Genomic DNA, 17,966 nt, shown 5'->3' on the forward strand with positions numbered 1-17,966 from the left:
CCCTCATCCACTTCCACGCCACTACCCAGATAAGATAAACGCCATCTGGGCAAGCATTCATAAACAACCTTAACCCATACACTACGACAGGCCACTCCTACACTGAGTCAAATCGTCTGGCGGTGGCAAATAGAACACATGGGAAATATATCCACATAAAGAAATATTTTGCTGGATATATTTCTTCAACTTGAACACTTCACGGCACTTCAATATTCCGACACAAGCATAAGAGAACTAAGAATTCCGTCGTTGTCACAGACTTAGCGGAGACTGTTTTTCTCTCTCAGACGACGAGAGGCCACTTTTAAACTGAATATAATCATGTGGCGCCATCAAGAATCAACTTGTTTAGATTTCTGTCGCTGCTGGAAAGTTAACCTCTGTTTACGCTGAAAAATTCTCCATACAAGGTTAGTATTGTCAAGTACAATTTGTGTTCAATTTTTCAGTGCAGTATTCATTCTAGTAGTTTAGTTATGAAGAGTTTGATAAATGTATCAGTGAAGATAAGTGCAAATTTAAGCAACTGTTTTTGCAACTTCACCACGTCACTCAGAGGATTTTTTTTTTCCATTTGTTCTTGCCAATACTCGACGATTTTATTCAGCTTTGGAAGAATCTCCAGTGGTGAAATGGTTAATCATGGCTATATTTAACATCATCATCATCATCCGGACCTCCTTTCCCACCCTTCAGTTAAAAAAAAAAAGTCCTCCTAGAGAATATGACCGTTCAAAGGCAGAAAGAATAAAAAATGAATGACGTCCTCTAACTGAACAGGCTGATAGTCACTCTGGTATAACAGGAAAAATGTTGATAGTTGTATTAGTGAGGATATGTGTATAAACAAACGGTCTTATAAATAACTCAGCCCTCTCATGAACAGGGCAACTCAGGTGTTATATTCAAGACAATTTTACTTCACTAACAGTCGGTCACAGAAGCTGGAGAATGTGAATAATGTCACCGTTAACCCTCTTGTATTTTATTTTATTCGGGTGAGTGAGTCATAGGGGCCTGGGTGAGTTACTGTTGTCACCGATATCCCTTTCGTGGTGGGAACAGCTCGAGTATTCTATTACAGATAACAGCAGACGATTTTATTCAGCTGAGAGTGAGTTATAGGAGCCCGGGATAAGGTTATACTTGAATATGTTTACGAATACACTTCTGCGCGAACACACACATATATATTCCACACACACACACACACACACACACACACACACACACACACAATCTCCCTCTCACTAGCATAAGTTCGAGGGAGGGGACGTGCATAATTATGTTTCTAGGAGGCACGTACGTGATACACGGTGAGCTTGACACAGAACCATGATTTATAACTTCCCGTTCACATCTGATATTTCACGAGTAAATAAATCTGAGGACTAACAGATGGCAATATGTTTGGGGTGTTTGACAGGCATGACGTGTTTGCTAATGCTCACCTTGGGAGGAAACGAACTTGGCTTGAAGGATGTGATGATGATAACGGCTAATTTTCACCGACAGAAGCTGGCTATTATCGTCTGCCTTTGTGCTCTAGTAACCACATTTGCAAGACGGTGGGTAAAAAAAAAAAAAAAAAGACATAACTCTAAGGTGTCAGTGAGTGGGAGTGATCACAGGTTTGGGGTGACACTAAGTGAGGGTTTTGTCGCCCTCACGCTGACACCTGCCGTACATCCTCGCCCTAAAAGCCACTACGGGAAACTTACAAACCCAGAAAATTAGGGGAGCGACGAGTTAGGTCCTGAGGTGGTCGTAACTCCCGCCTCGTCCCGCCCCTCTGTCCCCTGACACCACAAAACCCGGTGAGGAAGGCAGGCTAATGTGGAAGGATCAGAGTTTCTCTCCTGAATACAGATTGATTGATAATGGACGTTGATTTTGATTCAGCTGGAGTATGGGCAACATAAAATATATGAGAAATTCTTAAGATACATGCATACATACAAATATACATATATGCATACGTACTGTATATGCACACTACATACATATACTCTCGAGCCAAACATAAGCTGGGATAAGCTAGAATACAACTGACTGGAAATGGGCTCTCAGTCTGATTTTACAGGGAGTGAAAATCGTAAAAATACGTTAAACACTCTTGGGATAAACACTATACAAACGCATTAGGCAAAGTCCGGGATAAACTACCGTCGAAAAAGACTAAAGTGGATGGGAATGATGAAAGGAGGAGATGGCAGTCAACTCAGTCTCTGTGAATATACAGTATACCCACCACAACTGCAACCCCCCAGCTCTCGTGTTGCTTTAGTTTGTGCAGGAGGGGGAAAGCTCTCAAGGGCGCCTGGCACATCTCAAGCATTTCCTGCCTACCACGAATATTTCTGCAGACATAAAACAGACTGTTGCATAGCGTGAACGTGGGCATTAATGTGAGTGTCTTTGTTTGTGCGCTCTTTCCGTGAAGAATTTACTACATTAATGTTTCGCATTCTGAAGCTGCATATTTCCTTTTCAAGCTTCCCATTGCAGGTAATAATACAAAGTATCCATACACCACAAGCATACTATCATAAGGGTCGGTATTAATTCATATTATCTGAAATTATGCATACAGTATACTATCTATCTATCTATCTATCTATTGCCAGACGCCTCAATCTCGTTTGGGGTGGTCACAAACAAATCGCCTCCACGTCGCCCTGTCCCCCGCCATTTCACTGGCATACAGTATACACTGACAGCAATTTGTCTAGGAGGGGTGTAGAGGACGTAAATGAGGTAAGGCGATAACTGAATGACGAGAACTTTGCTTTGCGGGAATACTGTGAACATGGCTGATCCATCTCACTACAACAGTCAAAGTGTTACTGGCTAATAAACCATGGATGTACGTCCCTACACCCCAGCACCCCCTGTCACCCAGCCGGCACCCTCCCGTACAGCCTGGCCCTAAGCCCACGCCTCCCTCCCCGCCACGCCTCTCACCTGCCCATCGAAATGGCACAGCAGGTCACCACTACCCTGTAATTTTAACACGCCTTATTTGTGCAGCAGGCAATATTAAAACGGGCACTTATATAACGTGCCACAGTACACTGACTAAGTTCACAGGTAGACTTACACTGCCTGAATCATTAAAGTTCTTTCAAACTCATCTCGCACTGGGAAATTTTCAAATTCCTTCATCAACTCCTCAGGCCGGAAGTCATGCACATGTTGGAAGTAGTAAATGAAGGATAATCTGACGCTACGCCCTCTGTCGTAGGTCCGCCTACAAGTCCCACGAGTTATGGTGATGAGTTTATGCTGAATTCAACACACACGAGCAGCATTTTTTTATATCCTTTTTTTCCTCTCTTCTTTTTGCTGGGCGCCCGAACTTGGCTATAATAATTACTGCTGTACAAGAGCCTGGTAAAAAATCGCCTCTGGATCACCTGACGAACGCTGCCATTACTACCGCTTTTTTACTCGGGCAACAGATCTGACCAGTAAGATGCACTGCATGTTGATGTGTACCGCATTATAGTCCATTCATTTTAAAGTGCTTAGTAACTAGAAAAAATAAATAAATAAATAAAAGGAACTGTACTAGACGCCTGTTTGAGCTCTGAGTGTGACTGTGTGGGTGCGCGTGTGAGTGGAAGTGTGTGTCCGCGGTCACTACACAGCAACACGTCCGCTGCCACTGGTAGCCCAGCAGCGTCTGACGCCCCTCACTCAGGCCGCCGCCATTATTGCCCCGACACCGCCCTCCCCTGACCTGCCGCCACCCTGGGCCCGGTGACAGGTGGGAGAGGCAACACTCTGCCACTGGTAGGGGTTGCACCAGGCACGGCACGTGGCGCAGCAGGGGCGGCTGGAGGTGCGATGCCTGCTCCTGTAACTTTTGTCCACCTGCCATAATGTACAACGGTTGTCCAGTCTCTGTCTACGTTATGAATGTACCAAGCAAACGAAAACAAAAGTCTGGCTCAGTACAGATACCGCAGCATAATTATGAAACACTACGATTTCATGTTTCGTCATTAAACAGTTAACTCTTGACTGTTAGGATTTCTCTCAGCTGAGACTTCTTTCAGTTGAACAAAATCGCCTAGTATTAACCTGAACAAACATAACTGTGTCTCTTAAAATAAAGTTAATCATGACAGCTTTAAATTCTCTGACTGCCTGGACTTCACTAATCACGACAAAGTCGTTCACTGTCAGCAGTGAATACATCACCCAAGTACTGTATGTCTTTACCTGCGAAAGTCTTGGGGGATAGCTCTGTTTCAGCAAGAAGCCAATTTATCCTTGTGGTATCACTCCATCAGACAGCGTGCAACACCACCGTGCCGAGTAAGGCGGTGGGTGTGACACGGCCAACACCACAGAAAAATATATTGCACCACTGGAAACACAGATAGGAAGTTTAGTACCCGACCTCTGTGTTGAAATATTGTTAACAAGGTGCACAAAGACCAAGAGCTATTCTTGGCAACGTCATTATCCTGGAAGCATCACAATCGCGCACAAGTTGTCCCGAAACTGCTGTACAGTTATGAGCAAAAGGTCGCCGACAATCCCTTGCTAGAATCGCGTACTGCCTGCCTTCCATACTTCTTGTTTCTCCCCAAGTTACTGAGACTATCTCTCCGTCTCATGCGTTTTGTTGTATACTTCACTGTGTCATCATAAACGGTAATTCATGCAACACCTACCAATTCCTCAGACAGCAAAGGAGCGTCGTCGAACTTCTGCTCATGGCTGCATCTCCCCAATAAAGAACTTTTCCAAATATGGGGGTATTTCTTTCACTTGTATAGTAGGGAAAGAAGACTGCATCAACTATCTGACTCGCGCATGTTAATCATGGCTATATAATATCATCCGCTGGTAGATGGAAGAAATTAATAAGTTTTTAATTCTTGGTCACAATGTTTCGTCTTTAACCCCTTCAATCCAGTGACGTTTTTTCACTTTACTGTCCATCACCAGACTACCAATCAAGCCAGGAGGAGCCTCTATTAGTGAAGGGGTTAATAAAGGTTAAATCTAACCCCTCCTAGTCGGAAAGTCTCTCTTGAGCTGAATAAAATCGTCTGGAAGTAGTACGAATAATAAATAAAGTCACAGGACTAATGTGGAGATATCTTCTTTTACTTCGTTTTCGTTATCTTCTCCTTTTGTTACAGTGGATTTTATTGAGCTGAAATCTCATGACGCAAGCGGGAATAAACTAAAGTTCGTATGCTGTAGTCAAAGGCTACATCCCTTCACTGCATTCTAACTGTCATTAATTCTTACTTCACCTGCCTTTTTATTTCATTAACATCAACACCTTCAGTATGATCGCGTCTTATTTTTGTTTTTGCCACCTCCAGACGATTTTACTCAGCCTAAGAAAAAACTCTCAATAAAGGAATTACTGAAGGCTGTGGTAAACCCCTCTAGTTTGAAGTCTTTCCTAAACCTGATAAAATCGTCTGAAAATACCAATAATAATGGTTAACACTCTCAGCATCCTCCATGAAAAACTCCAGTATGAATAAAATTGCATGCCGTTAGCTGGGTGAACAAAACATGACGTATTGCAGTGAACACGTTAACCTCACTCTCAAAGAAAAAAATCAGCAGCATATGCCCGTCTGTGTGTGTGTGTGTGTGTGTGTGTGTGTGTGTGTGTGTGTGTGTGTGTGTGTGTGTGTGTGTGTGTGTGTGTGTGTGTGTGTGTGTGTGTGTTTCTACAATTTATACAGCCTACCTCACAGCATACCATGGCGATTCTTCTTCTTACGCTTGCTATGTTAATTACCCCAAGCAGTAAAGGAGTTAATGAAGGCTATTTCTGTTTTTCCAGACTGAAAACTTATCCAAATCTCGATACTATCATGTGGAGGGAACGAAATAAAAAATGTCATCGTCCTTCAAAACTCATATTTACGAAAAAGTGATGTTTGTGAGGCACTGCGATACAGCGGAGTGGCACAAAGCTGGTATGGAGTCTATTATTTCACGCATTTTAGAGTTACCCACTAACTCATAATCTGTCTCATCTGCATGAATTTGTTTAATTCATTTAGCGTTCTTTGTATTCGAGGTAACTTTGCTGCATAAGGAAAAGTTCAAATGGGGTTCACTGTAAGCTCAGATCTTCTTTCCTCGGGGGGAGAGTGATTGTCAGAAACAACGCTTCCCCATGATGGAAAAGTACGAAATGACAAGGAGTGTCTATACTCACAGTGTTGCATGAGACTTGAAATGCTGTCATTTCTATGTTGGTGCTTGCCATAGTCTGTATATTCAGTCGTTGTGAACCGAGAGGGTGTGAACAAATGCAGGTATATAAAGGGACATACTACAAATACCCACTTGAAACGTATGCCACAGCTTGACTTTCGAATATCAGAGCCAGAGTACACGCAGACCAGGCGACTAACACGCTATGCCTGAGCCACTGCGTCCAGCAATTCAAGCAGTCAGACCCAAACTTTGGGCCGGAATATTCCATGGCAGGAAAGGCTCATAGCTCTATGGGCCATATTTATTAATCCCTCCTCGACAGATAGATAGATAGATAGATATACAGTATAGATAGATAGATATATATATATATATATATATATATATATATATATATATATATATATATATATATATATATATATATATATTACTGTTGTTATATACATTTATCTTCACTATTACTGCCATCAAACCTTTCATAATCAAATCTGAGTGAATATTTAAGCAACTTATGACGAAAACACAAATGATCTGTGATAACAGTTAATCGTTATCGTAAGATATATATCCCTTAAAATTATTTGAATCTTCTATAAATACTACTGCGGTACTACTCATTGAAAGGCAATATAAATAAACACATAAAAGCACCCTGTTCACCGCAGGGGCATTAGTGAAACATTTACCCCCTGTTTAGCCCGTCACCTAAATGTAAATAGTCGCTTTACTTTTACGACTATGCAAATCATCCTCATTATCAGCACTCGCTTTTGGCAGTGGAGGTCAGTCCCGGGCCAACCTCTGCCGCAGGCACCACCAAAAGCAGGGCAGGGAAGGGAAGGGAAAGGCAGGACAGGGAAGGGAAAGGCAGGGCAGGGAAGGGAAAGGCAGGGCAGGGAAGGGCAGGGTTAATAAGGGCAAGGCAGGGAAGAGAAGAGGAGGGACGGGCCTTTACGGGTTGGAGGCAGCAAATTACCCAACTGATTATAATAACAAATGACGCTCGCTGCTCCTAACCCTTTCACTCAGAGGACGCAACATTTTATTTATTCATATCCCCTGACGATTCTGTTCAATTTAGGGTCGATTTTTTAAATGTGGGGTTTGACATACACTTCGTTAACCTCTTTAAACCGATGACGCCATTTTTATTCTTGATATCTGAAGACGATTTTCTTCAGTTACGTGGGGAAGATTTTACAAACTAAATGAATGGAAAAAAAAAAAAAAAAAAAGACCTTCCTTACCACGTGACCTTCCAAAGCTTGACAAATCGCAAAAGAACAATAATAATTAAAAAAAATAATAATAGAGTCGTTTCCTTTAACTACTTACATGGAGGACACTTGTGGATATATTGTGGTGAGTTACGGCGGGAGTGTGGTACCTCTGATCTTGCCGGTAAATATCTGCTTTGGCCACGCTGGGTCGATATTATTCCTCGCAGGTCAAGGATACCATTTTTATTCTCGACACCTCCGGACCACTGTATACATGTTGCGGCAGATTCTACGACTGGAGGGGTTAGACACAGCTTACACTAACACCTTCCCTAACAGCCAGCTCTACTAGCATTCTCGTGAGCTTAGGAAGTTCTCTCGAGTCTCCTAACTTTACCTGTTACTCTTATCAGTAGGATCGGCTTTTCATAGCACTGTTGCAACCATCGGACCGTCTTACCCATCTTCAGGGAGATTTCTCGTCGTGAAGTACAAAAAAATCACTTTGAGAGGTTTACCTACGATGAATAAAATGGCTGATTGTGAAACAATAATGAATAACGAGCCGTCACAGTAATGTAGGGGTTAATTTCTGCATGTGACACATTTTGAGAAATTGTACTTAAATGTACTTATGCAACAGTACATCGATGTCAACAAGATATCATTATCATACAAGAAAATACTGACGTGTAAAAGGGAAAAAGAAACACTGAGGAGGATGTGCCAGGAAGCCTCCAGAATAGTAATCACCCACTTGCAGAAATAAACCGGTAAGGAAGATGTGCCAGGGAGCCTGTTCAACCCACCAGAACATTTACGAGCCACATGCAGAAATAAACTGGTAAGGAAGACGTCAGGAAGCCTCCTAAGCCACCAAGACTGGTGCCCTAGGACAGGCAATTAAGACGCTAGTTCGGCCGTGTGTGTCGTCTGGGAAGGTTCAGTGGACGGCAAATATGGCTATACTGCAGGGGATCAAAAGGTTATCCTGAGATGAGCTTATTTACGATGTTTACCCGGTGTGTCTGGTGTGATTCATACCCTGTAGTGAGGGGAAGGAGGAAAGGGAGAGAGTCGCTATTCCTGGCGAAAACACACACACACACACACACACACACACACACACACACACACACACACACACACACAAATCAATATGGTAGTTAGTACCTGTAAACGTCTTCTTCTAAGCAAAAGCAAATATACTTGCTTTCGACGCCGCAGTTATGTGAATGAAAAATGTTATATTATCTCGTTAACCTACAAATACCAAGAGAGAGATGAAACCTACGGGATGGGCCATTCATCATTCACCCCAAACCACACTTTCTCTGCAGGTTACGCGGCCAATATCTTTTTTCCTATGTTCGCAAAATATCAACATTATGAATTTTACCCGGTGCAGAAAATACCAATCGAATCTTTCTTATCAATTATTGCACTTAGTTTTGTTAAGTTACTGTTCTAAGATTTTTTTTTTTTCTGAAGGACCTGCCGCTAAATACGATAAAGGAGACATTTTTAGCACTTCACCAATTTTCCCTTACGTACTGTACAATGTTCATATTATTTTGCTCAACCACTGTTCCTTCACTTACAAGTTATTTGAGAATGTTTTTTTTTTTTTTTTTTTTAGTCAATGCACAAATAAAATTTCTCAAAATTTACAACATAATGACAGAGTCCAAAAATAAAATATATAACCTTACTGACATTAGGTTTAATTCGTAATGCATGAAATGCACAGCGTCACATCAGCGCCAGACGATGATAATTGCTACAGTTCTCGTTGTTTTTCACAGGCTGGCCATATTAGAGAAATATAAATAGCCTACCAGCCACATCAGAAGTCCCGCTGATGAAACCACGCAGATGGCGGATGTGTATATGGGAACGAAGGTGCACATCTGACCTCGGTAAATAATGATATTCTTTACCCCATGCAGACGCCCCTATCTACCCTCATTAATCTTACATTTTAATTTTTGCTTACACTGCTCACCACCATCACGCCAACGTTAATCAGACACTTCCCTCTTGGCCCAGACAGTGATGGAGGAGGGCGGTAATAATTAGTGTACTTCTCACCGCCTACAGGATGCTGCTTTTACAGCCACCGGACGTGGTCAGTCTGATCCCCGTCCCTTTGTCACACACGCATGCACACACGCCAGCACGAGCACACACACACACACACACACACACACACACACACACACACACACACACACACACACACACAAGCAACAGCAGTAATAAGCAACTCGACACAATACCTCATCCCGGATGCATCTCTCACCACACTAGTGTTATCCATTCCTCTGCGTCCGCTGACACAAGTACTCATTCATGCACAGTTCCCGCTAGTCACTCCTAAGCTGCTGAATCATGCGGGTTTTAATGTCACCGGGGTTTTACTGTGAGAAAATGCCTCGTTGAAATAAAGAGAACAATAGTAATAAGGAAAGCGAGAGAATTTAACCAAGGAAGAAAAAGAATTTAATTACGTTCAACAGACTTTCATGCAGTAAAAATGTACAGTACATATTGCGAAATCATATTTTGATAATGCACGGTATATACAGTATTTTATTGTCTTACTCATCCTTACTGGAAAGGTTCCATTTCTCCGTAGTAAATATAGAACGATCCAGGAAATATTGTAGTTCCCAATCTTAATTAACCCTTTCATTACTAGGCTTTCTCTCAAATGAACAAAATCGTCTGGAGCTATGTTAAATAATAATCTTAGCTGTATCGGCACCACAGAAAGTTATTGTTACTACAGTACTTGGAATCGTTAACTGCTTGGATTTCTGTCAACTAAAGAAAATTATCTTCCTGAATAAATGCCGTACTTTAAAAACATTTGCGCAACCTACACTGAATTGATAAGAAAGGGATACAAACAACATTATGTGAGACAAAGCTTAATATGCAGTAAATATCGCAACGTGAGAGATGTTAGAAATCCTCCTAAGACCAGGTGCATACGTACCCTAAACAAGTGCAGCCGAAGATGAGAGTTGAAGTGGCGCAGGCAAACAAACAAAGTCCCGCCACCCAGGTCTGTATTTAGGTGCAACTGCTAGCTGGCACTCCCGGCCCCTCAGCTATGACAGCCACTGTTACTACCTTGCCGCCCCTACCAGTCTTTCCTATACTTAACACATCTTACTGGATGACTTGTATCTTTACATTATTTACAACAGCTACCTTTAGATGATATTATTCAGCTGGCAGCATGACTTTTTTACTCAGAGCTATAATTAAACCTCATTAACTCCTTTATCACGAAAGGCCTCCCCTTAAGTAAATGAAAATCACATGGAAATGGCAAGAAAGAGTCAGCGAAATCAAAAGGTAAAATACATGCGTGTGCTTAGTGAGTGGCTTTGTCGCCTGTTTGTGTTATCTCTCACAAGTCATTAACAGGCCTCGCACTTCCGTCATATTTGCCAACTTTTCTGCAGCACGACATTTTTACTGAAAGTTAACCACCTCATCCAGATGATACCTTTTTTCCAATCATTTTCGGGCAAACTCCTGACAATTATATTCAGTTTCGGAGACTTTCAAATTGGCGAGGTAGGATGCAGCCTTCCCTCGCTCCTGCACAGTCCCAAACTAAACCTATCTCTCAGAGGCACACACCCACACCCACAACCACACCCACACACAAAGCCTTTGTCAGAGGGGTTTACGACTTATTTGTGCAGTAATCGGCAGTGGTGTCTTACAGGGCGGGCTTCTGGCCATTGGCTCCCGCTTCCTTGCATTAAAAAAAACAGTAGTGAACGGGTTAATGAAGGCTCTCTCTGACCTCTCCAGTCCGAAAAGTCTCTCCTCAGGTAACTCATTTCGTCAGTAGGTGGCAAGAATAAAATGTAAAAGACAATATCGTAGTGAAAGGATATATAGGTACCATAAAACGTTATTTTTCGCGTCTTCTCTCAAATTCTATTCCTATTGAAGCTAGACGGTTTTGCTCAGCAGAGAATGAGTCACGGGACCTGAGAGTGCTAAGAGTGAACTGAGGATATGCACCGACTTACAGTACAGTATATTACCCGACCAAGAAAAAAAAAATAGCAAAAATAATAAATAAATAAATAACCAAAAAAAAATAAACACGTGGACACCTCTATCCCTCTACTTTACTTGCGCGAGTGTGTGTGTGTGTGTGTGTGTGTGTGTGTGTGTGTGTGTGTGTGTGTGTGTGTGTGTGTGTGTGTGTGAGAGAGAGAGAGAGAGAGAGAGAATAATTTTGCCCCCATATTCACCACTCATACAGCCAAACCCCCCGCGTCCTTACCTTTACATTCCACTTCCTTTATTAGTATTCCACCCAAACACTCCGTTCACTCCATAACCGTACTCCTGTCACACCACCTAACTTACTTTCAATTTCAACCCAGCAGATTCTCATAACCATTAACGTCTCACACGCTCCATCACTTCTCTCATCACACATTCTGCTCTGCATCCCTCACCACCACTCTCACTACCACCACCAGCTCTTACTACACTCTCTCCACCAGCACCACTATTAACATCACTACCACACCACAACTTTTACAATTACCACCCTCACCATATTCTCACCACGGACAGTAACACAATCGCCACACACTTTACCACCACTAATCTCACCACACACACACACACACACACACACACACACACACACACACACACACACACACACACACAGGGACAAAGTTTAATGGGTCAATAAAGTGGGTTCTGTCTTATTCGGCCAAACAGTGACGGGGTACCTGAAGGCAACCTCTACCCTTAGCGATGTTTGGCAAGACTAAAGATAACGTGCTGCCCATATAAGAGGTGGTGTGTGTGTGTGTGTGTGTGTGTGTGTGTGTGTGTGTGTGTGTGTGTGTGTGTGTGTGTGTGTGTGTGTGTGTGTGTGTGTGTGTGTGTGTGTGAGAGAGAGAGAGAGAGAGAGAGAGAGAGAGAGAGAGAGAGAGAGAGGAAAAGACTAGGAATGAAGGGTGGAAAGAAGAGATGAAAGGATTAAGGGGAGGGAAGAGAGGAATGGGGAGAAAAAGACAGGGACAGGAGGAAGAGGAGAGGAATGGGGGGAACAAGAGAAGGATGGGAGGAAGAGGATAGAGATGGGAAGACGAAAAGAGAGGAATGATGGAAGGAAGACGGGACACGACAAAGAAATGAAAGAAGAAAAAATGTTTAAGAGGATGGATGGAAGAATGGGAGAGTGAAAAGTCGGGAGTGGAAGGGTGGTTGGATGGGAAACGGGGAACATTGGATGGACGGAAGGTAAAGTGACTCTGTACCACATGAAGTGTGCAATAAGAGACAAAGGCCTGTCTAGTATCCCAATGCATGTGCTTCACAACTACATTACGAGTATGTCCGTCACTTTCCTTCCTGACGTATAATATTAAAGAAAAACATACCAAGTCCCTCTCACTCCAGGAATATTAGCAAGAGATTATAATGTGAAGCAGAAAAGGTCAATTATTAATTAAACTTTCATCCTCAACTGTAGAATGAGAGAAGGCGATGGTAAGGGCGTTGTTGTGACACTCAACATTAGCGCCCTATTGTTCAACTCTCATAAAATACTGTATGGGGACCCTGGCTGTGTTTACTACACCATAAAATCCTTGCTACGTACTTGGACTTAAAATTATTAACGTATGGAGTTTTGTACTTATTTGTAACCATATTCACACATGTCATAACGTAGATAGGCTGTATGAGCAAAAGAGGTGTCCCACAGGTAAATATAATAGCCTGGTATTATCCATAATACATATCAGGTGTACTGTACCCAGCGAAGGGGTTACTGCGGAGATGCATTCAACACTAAAAAAATATATATATTAGAATTTCTAAATTATCCAATAGAGATGAGGTTTATATATATAAAGAAATGGAGGATTTATGATGAAACACATCACACAAAATAGCAAGTAGGCACCTGTCCATCCATAAACTTCAGACATATGCAGATTCTTAGAAACGCATGTGTTTACACCAAGAAACTCCAGCAACATACACAGGGTGCAAAAAATCCCTTGCCATGTCTACTCCATTCCATGCTTAGACGTAAGGTGCCTTGAGGGGAGCCACTGAAGACGAAAAATGATACTTTACAAGGTCGTTCAAGTACGGAGGGAGGTGGTAAGAAGTAGCGAGGATAAGGCTAATTCCTGCTTCCTATAACATATGGCGCCTGGCAGCGAGATGCAGATATTAGTCTTTTATCATTCTTGTTGCAACCATCAAATGTTTATGACTGAGTTAGCATAAATTTTTCGAACTGAAGAGTTTAGAAACAGTCTTCACTAATCCATTCGCTATAGAGGTCCCTCTTAGGCTTGACTAAATCGTCAGGTGGTAGGGTATTGAAAAAAGTCATTGGACTGAAGTTGTCGTCAGGTTATGTTACGCTATTTTCTTCCATTCACTGGCTGGAATGCGACAAAGCAGGACAGAAAGTGATAAATTCAATAGGCTACATTCTTTGGTTGGAGCGCGACCGTAGCAGAATAATTAACATAATACATTCTTTAGCAGAATTGCAAAACGTGGGAAGAAACGTAATCATTTCAGTACATTCTTTGGCTGAAGCGATTAATTAAGAACAGTCCCAGGCTGACATGCGTAATGTACGACAAAAAGGAGATGATATTAGTAAATTATTTGTCTTGAACGTGACATGTACAGCCTTACAGAAGTACTCGTCTCGCCCTTGCATAGTCTTTTGCAGTGGCATCTCTTGGTTCTCTGTCCCCTTCTATGCCTTTACCTACCTGTCTGTCCCCTTCTAAACTCTCGCCTACAACAGTACTTGTCTCTCCCTTTGCTACCTTCTGCAGTGTTATCTCCTAGCTATCTGTTCCCCCATGCCTTCAACAATAGTAATACTCGTCTCACACTGACCGTGTTTTCTCATAGTTATTTGCCCTCCCCCGCCTCACTAGCCTTCATCAGCAGCATTATCCGTCCCGCCATGTTTTCACCTTTTACAGTGTCATATCTATGCTGTCTGTCCTCCTCCTTCTCTTCTCTAAGCTTTCACCTACTGCAGTACCCGTCTCACCCTGCTGCCACCTTACGCAGTGTCCATAAGCTAACTATCCCTCAGTAAGCCTTGTTGCCACCTTTTGCAGAGTTTATAAGCTATCTGTCCCCTTACCCCCACTCCCCTCCGAGCCTTCACTTACTACCAGTCTCTCCTTGTTGGCAGTGTCTATGGTATCAAACAGGCAGTTCGTGTTGTTACGAATGTGAAAAAGAAATTACACGGCCCACATGACTGGTGCTGTAATATGGAGGAAAGTGCCAATTCATCTCTGGCGCCAACAATGGAACTTCAAGAGGCAATTTCCCTGCAACTTACTGCCGATTCAACGGCAAAAGAGAGCGTCAGAAAGGGAGGCTGATCACGGGGGATTGCTGTATTTTAGCCATTACTCTGAGTGCGTCGGCGGCAACACTGCGGTTTATTGATGCTGGTTGAAGTGCATTTGGATTTATTGCTGCATAGACTTGACAGAGGAGAAGCTGGCTATTGCCTTATTTTCAATTCTTCTCTTCTTCCATCACATTTTTCTTTTATTAGGCCATAGTTTTCTTTTAGTTCCTCATCTTCTTCTGCTACTAACCCCTCCCCCTCTTTATGCTGCGTCAGTTTTCTTTCAATTCTTCTCTTATTATGTTTGTCTTGCGCCAGAGTTTTCGTTCTTTATTTCCTGCTTTATTTAACTGCGTCAGAGTTTCCTATCAACTATTCCCCTTCCATTACTTTTTGTCTTGTATCAGGTTCCTTTAAATTCCCCTTCCACTTTTTTTTTCTTTATCGTTCCGAGTGTACTTATCCACTGCATAAATGTCTTGGAACAAGGAATCTAGGCAAGTGCATTAATATATGCAGTATTATCCTTGTGAAACCTTGACTGAAGTGCACTCTTCTTTGTTTCAATTTTTTTCCTTTGTCCTTTCTTTTTTTAATTATGTGTAACCCCTTAAATCCAGTGACGTCTTTACTGGTTTATTCTTTCTACCTCAAGACCATTATATTTACCTGAGGAACGCCCCATGGCAGTACAAGGATAAATAAAAGCTATCTCTACCCCATCTGTTACGAGAATCTGCCCTAGCTGCATAAACTGTGTGGCGAAAGGAAGACTACATTAAAGGTGACTTCCTCGGACTGAAGAGGTTAAACATGGGAAGTATACACGTTGCTTATCAAGAAACCTGGATTCTTAAATGACCACAAGGAAAACTCACAAGGACGTGTATATCCCCTACCAGATAAAGTGATGTAAAAGAATAAAGTATGGAGAGAGAGAGAGAGAGAGAGAGAGAGAGAGAGATGTCCGCCATCCCTCAAAAGAAGTCCCTGCCATAGGTAAGACCCATTGTGATTTATCCCCACAAGCTGCATCAATTGGGCCGCATTCTCAGCCTAGAAAGCCTTTTACCACTCCTTCATTACCCCTTTCGTTCTGTTTAGGAAAGTTAATAATCTCTTCTCTGTTATTTTTGCAATCTCTGCCGGTATTGCCAAGAATTAGGTAACATAAAAGATAATAACGCGCGGAATTCAAAACAGAGCGATAAGATGGTAGAAATCCTTTTGGCCCACCAGAATACGACATTGACTTCCTCAGATCTAACTACTTAACTCTCCAAAGTGTCAGTTGTGTATAAAATTGCCTGCATATACATTTGGCTTCACACATACAGGTACCAGATACTTAAAAATTAGATCTCATTAACGTACCTGATAGTTAAAAAGTATATACCAAAGTACACACAAACTGAAACAAAAAGATCTGTGATAATACTGGACGGTTACGTAAAACTTGTTAATAGCAAAAACTGGTTATCCTTCGTAAATACGACTCCTGGAGGCATGCAGGACTTCGGCACGACCGAAAGTCGCCACCCCGTCATATCACTCACTCACTCTACCCTGTTGTGCTTGCCAATAGAACATCATTTGTCCCAAGTGTCTGTAACCTCGTGCTCTCAACAGTCTGTCTCAATTTGCAAACGCTAAGATTCAGCAAGGCTATATATAAACCCTAACCTTAGGAATGGAGGGAGAATATTGCTGTTTCAATGGGGCAACATATAAGCACTGACTTTAGGGAACAGTGAGGGATTATTACTGTTTAGCGAGGCTATATATAAACGCTGACCTTAAGGAATGATGAGGAAATATTATTGTTTAACTGTGGTTATATATTTTGGGGAATGACGAGGGAATATTATTGTTTGATCGAGGCTATACATAAACGCTGACCTTAGGGAATGTTGTTGGGTAAATCCTGTAATCACGCAACAAGCACATTTTGGTGATTCACTTGACAGCAAACTCTGTGCGGGTACGTCTAATACTTAAAAACTAGAGGCCTGCTTCAAAGAAAATTAAGTCACATACATATATACATAAAAATATACACAAAAAACGACACACAGGGACAGAATTGGGTTCCCTATTTTGATCCCTTCGTTCGTCTATCTTTCGATCTGAATTATATAACATACCATCTCTACAACCAAAACTTCCACCCGGTTAACTGGTAACTCCTGTTTTGTATATATTAATACTGTCCTAGGACTTAAAAAAAAACATGCTACCAAATTATAACTGATCCTCTTGTGTGTGTGTGTGTGTTTTTTTAAGTTATACTCTGCTCACTTTAACTTGTAATAAAATTGCCATATCTCCATCTTCAGTGCTGATTTTTAAGAAGACTTTAGTATTAGAATACAATGCTGGTCACGAAAAAGTCATAGGGAAAGAATGTAAAGCCGTAACATTGTCTTATTCTGCTAACGGCTTACAAGAAATACAAAATGGCAAAAATACCGGCCAAGTTAAGGGGGGCAAAGTACACAACAGAATCCGTAACACCTCCTCCTCGGCGATTCATCCTGCACATTACACCTCAACATCCTCTTATAAGTTGATGCTGCAAACCCTATCGATATTACAATAACATAAATGACATACAAAAGAATAATGAGGTGATATATGCAAATAAATCTGTAATGATGGGATGTTACGAAGCCGGGTGTAAAAATGTGAACGGGCAAGGCACTGACCGTAGGGGGTGTCTGAGATGGTGTGCACAGGGGAGTTGTGGTGGTCCAGGGTAGTCACCTCGTTGCCTCGCCGCCCCTTCCCTGTGCACATACACACACAGTAATGAATGATAATTATGATGATGATGATGACGGACAACACCACCATCATCACCACCACTACCACTACTACTACTGCTCCTACTACTACTACTATACTACTACTACGATGATGACGCTACTACTTATACTACCGCTACTACTACTACTGTCTATCTATCTATTGCCAGACGCCTCAATCCCGCACGGGGTGGCCACAAACAAATCGCCTCCATGTCGCCCTGTCCCCCGCCATTTCACTGCCCTGCTCCCAACTCACACCCCCCTCTCTCATATACCTCTCCACCCCATCCCCTCATCTCATCCTCGGCCTCCCCCTCCCTC

General features: G+C 42.2%; 1 protein-coding gene across 1 annotated transcript in view; it reads right to left on the reverse strand.

Moving 5' to 3' along the window:
- The window catches only part of LOC145398951 (uncharacterized), a 304,550-nt gene extending 286,965 nt beyond the window's left edge, over window positions 1-17,585 (reverse strand). The window contains 1 exon segment of the mRNA XM_080271685.1: window positions 17,544-17,585. The gene's annotated coding sequence lies outside the window, so the exon portion shown is untranslated.
- Window positions 17,586-17,966: the final 381 nt, after the last annotated feature.

This window comes from Coenobita brevimanus, chromosome 47 (genome assembly GCF_032717465.1).
Source record: "Coenobita brevimanus isolate Jiangsu-jjx chromosome 47, ASM3271746v2, whole genome shotgun sequence".
In the NCBI taxonomy this organism is placed as follows: domain Eukaryota; kingdom Metazoa; phylum Arthropoda; class Malacostraca; order Decapoda; family Coenobitidae; genus Coenobita; species Coenobita brevimanus.